The sequence below is a fragment of the Dendrobium catenatum genome, unplaced genomic scaffold, assembly GCF_001605985.2.
Source record: "Dendrobium catenatum unplaced genomic scaffold, ASM160598v2 fragScaff_scaffold_1575, whole genome shotgun sequence".
NCBI classification, from domain to species: Eukaryota; Viridiplantae; Streptophyta; class Magnoliopsida; order Asparagales; family Orchidaceae; genus Dendrobium; species Dendrobium catenatum.
In genome coordinates, this window is record NW_021320037.1 from 243,587 (window position 1) to 248,763 (window position 5,177).

Below are 5,177 nucleotides of genomic sequence, written 5' to 3' on the forward strand. Positions count from 1 at the left end.
CACCTCGGCGCCCCTTTTTTAATTTAATTCAATTTATTTAATCTAATCAAAATTAAGATAAGATTTACTACAATTAATTTAAAATAAATCAAGATTAATTTAATTTGGCAACAAGTTTTATTAATTTTTTGAAATATAATTTAATTATTTCAAAAAAAATCCTTTAAAAACCTCTTAAAATATTAAAAACAGGGCAAACAGGGTTGATTTCAGTTTCCAGCGTCACCGAACCCGACCCGATTTTACAAACGCGGTCGGAAATCCCTAACCCGACCTGACCCGGTTTGGTTTCGGAGTTGGATCTCTCTATATCTCAAATTTTCGAGTCGGATTGGGTCGGATTTTCGAGTTGGATCCAAATTTTACACCCAGTATAAATTCATCAAGCTCACACATTAACCACTGCTTCTAAGTAAAATATTAGAGTTCAGACTTTATGGATCTTCAATCAATGCTCATCATATAGATGGGCATCCTTATCGATAAGAGAAAACTTTCTTACTTATAAAGACAATTTCTACCATAAAATTATTCAATATTTTTTTCATTAATAGCATCCCCAAAGCATGATGATGTAAAGGCAGGAATAATAAAATTATATGATGTGTTAAAGTTGGGAGACAGAAAGTAAAGCCTGCATCAAGTTCCATCATCATTCCTCATCCGCAGACAACATAATAACAAAATTCAAAAAAGATTCTTACTAAGTTACATAAGCATTCTTCTCCAACTGCCGCAAATTCTAGAACTAAAAAATTCCGATTTCCTAAACATGCCAAATGCACGCATCTAATTTTGATTGCGAGTTGGATTCGATTATTTAATTAAAGGTCACGAATGTCGAGCTTTATATATATGATATGCGTATGAATTTAGTTGGGCTTCGTATTAGGAAATAAGCTTTCATACGTACTTCTTCAAAAGACTTTCTAATACAAAAAATTTTAAGATCAAAAAATTTTTGTAACTAAAAAATTGTTTTAGTCAATCATAGTACGGAGCTTTAGATGATCGAGGGTCGTACCCGAAAAATAAATTAAAAACAGTACAGAATCTGAAGTGTCTTGTCAGGAGGTAAACTAGATCTATACTCCTCAGGAAATACTTCTGAAAAAATCCGTACTACGAGATATCAGAAAGAGAATTCAAAATCCATTCTCTATCCTTGACTAATGCCAGAAAAACCATAACAATCTCTTTCCACAATCTATCTTGCTTCCACATTACAGTATCAAACAGGATAAAGATATCTTCTAAAGACTCCCTGAAAACACAAGCTCCACTATCCATAATAATGTAACTCACTTCTTCGAACAATATCAATCTACAGCCCCATATTGACTGAACACACTTCATGCCCAAAATAACAATCATAAAAGATATCTCAAATGAAACCTTAATTGACCAAAATATCCAAAAAGAATTCCAATCACCCCACTAGTTTGAGAAATTATTACATGCAGTCACCAGACCGTCAGGAGATGAATCAGGATACACCGCATTATCTGATATACAACAAAATGATGACGTGGCACGTACTGATTCCCCTCTGAATGGCATCCGATGACCGCTCTTAATAATTCCACCACTAGTTTCTACCTATAATCCATCCAAATCAAAGCTAAATAATATATACTCATGCTCATGCATGCCACTTACGTACCCCGCACCCTCTCTCTTCTCTATCTAACAAGCATTCCTCTTTATAAAAGTCATGATCGAGGACCATCGAGAGTCGTGACCACAGGCTAATGTGCACCGACGAGCTCGAACATGAGGGCCCACTTTTATAGTTAGTCAAACGCCTCATCAAACGTTCAATAATTGAGCTCAAAAGCCACTCTGCTTTACAATACCTTTCTCCTCTTCTTCCTGCTTTTCAGCACCGCTTTTTACCTGCCTCAACTTACACTTAACAATGAAGGCTCACAATATTTTATATAGATTGGAAAAATAAGTTTTTTGCAGCTCATCTTGGTGGTATGTTACTTTTTTTGACTTATTGGTTGAGAGCTTTTGATAACAACTAAGGTTTTATTTGGGACGATTTTCTTACTGCTTCTTAAAGTAACTTTTTAGTACAAAATTTTAGTATTAAAAAGCTGATTTAAGAAGCAGTAAAAAAGTCGCCCAAATGAACCCTAAGACTTCGTTTGGTACGGCGTTTGTACTGCTTCTTAAAACATATTTTTATATAAAAATTAAAATTTTTTACTAAAAAGTTGCTCGTTTACGACAGCTTTCTAATTGCTTTATATAGCAGCTTTCTAGTACAAAAATTTCTCGTTCATAAAATTTTCGTACTAGAAAGCTGCTTTAGAAAGCAATAAGAAAATTGTCCCAAATGAAACACATTGAGGATGTATTGTTTACTGCTTCTTAAAACAGTTTTCTAATACAAAAATTAAAGGTCAATTTGAGATGACTTTCTTACTATTTTTTAAAGTAGCTTTTTAGTACTAAACTTTAGAACAAGTAAAAAAAAACATCCCAAACAAAACCTAAATTTTTGTACTAATAAACTGCTTTAAGAACAAGTAAGAAAGCCGTCCCATATAAAGACTCTTAGCATGTGATGTCTGTGAATTTATCTCAATTGAACTAAATATCCCAAATAAAAGATTTTAATATGCAGGTTGGAAATTTTGGATATCTATCAAAAAATTTTGAGTTAGAAGCTCTTATTTGGCATAAATATCCTCAAATATAAATATATATCTTTATATGAGTAAGGACTTAGTTTATTGGTACTATTAATAATATATAAACTATAGACTACAGATAATGTCTCAGCTGATATTCTGTATGTATCCTTTCTTTGTCCTTAGTGCACCTTCGATGAAGGGACCTAATAAGAGCAAAGAGACATTAGTACTACCTCCATGCTAATATGTCGCCTCGTAGATTTTAAAAAATCTTAAATAAATTATATATTTTTTATTACACATAAAATTGATTTTATATAATCAAAAAAATGGTGAGCAAGTACATATTCAAATTAATTAGGGGCTCTATTAGAAAAAAATTTTAATTTGTGTAGAATATTTTTAATAGATGAGTAGTATTAAGTTTCATTTGGAATAGCTTTTTTATTACTTTTTATATAAATACTAAAAAGCTGTTTTAGGAAATAGTAAGAAAGTTGTCTCAAATGAAGGTTTCGTTTGGGACAGCTTTCTTACTGCTTCTTAAAGCGAATTTTAGTATAAAATTTAAATTTTTATGCTAAAAAGATACTTTAAGGAGTGGAAAGAAATCCTTCCCAAACAACAATGAAGTCTTATGCTTTGTTTGTGACGGCTTTCTTTCTGCGTCTTAAAGTAGTTTTTTTAGTACAAAACTTAATTATTGTACTATAAAGATGTCTTAAGAAGCAGAAAGAAAGCAGTCCCAAATGAAAATTTAATCTTATTATTTTATGTGAAATTTGGCTGTTTGAATGTGATACATGGGAGAGAGATTATTTTCCTAATTGTATGATGTTACATTCATATTATAAAAATTTGTTGTTTATAAGAATTAATGATACATTATAAAAAATTATGTTGATCAGACATGAATGTCGAGCCATATTCAAGTTAAAAACTTTTAAAATTAAATGTGGGGCCATCTGAACTCTAATTTCATCAAACTTATGGTTAAATTGAATGTCTCAATGAGACGAACCAATGACAAAAAAATTGGTCCAATCTGAGCCAAATGGGTTCAAACCAAAGGATTATAGCATATTTGAAAACTCTAAAGCATTAATTGGATGACAAAATGATATTCAAATATGGCATGCTTATAATCGAATTGTGCGGCTCGACGAGACTAATCCAACAAGCCCAATATTGCTTCATTTTGACATCATTAAGACACTTAAATATGGGTTGTCCGATTAAGAACTCTGAATTTATCCAAGATCTTCTCCATATTTACATGTCATGCATCAAAATCTATAAATAGACTCACTCTTTCCACAAAATTAAGCACATAAATATAAATATAAATATAAATAAAATCTAGAGATCCATAATATATAGCATATAAGATTGATCAATCTCAAATAGTGATTAAAAATCGAAAATTCATTATAATCTTTTAATGAATATTTCGATAGATATTACAATATCATTAGGATGATATTTGTGATCACTCAAAAAGAATTGGTTGAAGATTCAAAAACAAATCTTTCAAAAATAAATCTTTTCATAATATAACAAAACGAAGAAAACGGATGTCAAAAAATGGCGCTTTGCCAACAAAAGTTAGTTGGATTCGTCTCATCAAGACACTCGATTCCACTATATGTCAAATTTGTAGACCACTTAGTCACCCAATTTATGTCTTGAAGTTTTCAATATTTATACTTTAGATCATTGATTCAAAGCTATTATTATGTGCGGACACCGTCAGATGGTTCTCCAGTCCGGTTATGCGCTCGATACCGAATACGATATATTTTTGAAATGATGTGACACATTTTTATTGGTCTCCGGACTCCGCGCCTCATAATATATCCTTGATTCAAGCAAGAACAAGATCAGGAGGAATTTATCTTCATGGCGATGTGAATAGCCACATATATTTTATTCTAATGGTTGAGAGGTTCATCTCTTGATGATAAGACAAAACATTCTTCGAATCAAAAATCATATTCAAAACCAAATGATGCTTCTAATTAATGTCAATTGGTGTGACTTATAACAAAAAATTAATTAAAATAAAATTCAAAATATTATAAATAAATTTGAGCTGTCCGAGTATTTAATCATTCATGTCTATGGCAAGTTGTCAAGAGAGCAAAAAGCCAATGAATTGTTTATATAAAATGGGGATTTTCAAAAATATCACTTTATTTTATGATATTTACATATTTAATATCAAAAATTTTAATATTACATTCCAACCATAAATATTAAATTTTAATATTAAATATATCACTCATATATTTCATTTTTACCACTCATACCATCTTATAAACTTTAATATTTTATTCAATGCACCCATATTTGTTCTATAGATGGTAAGCATGAAATATTAAAATTTTAGATATTAGATATGAAAAAAGAGTGTACATGAGAGGTGGTGGAATCAAAGGAAATATAGTTTTAAAGATAGAGCGAGAAAGCGAGAGTATAGAGAGAAAAGTTCAGTCTGCCTCGTGCCTAAGATTTTGTATGAGTACATGTACG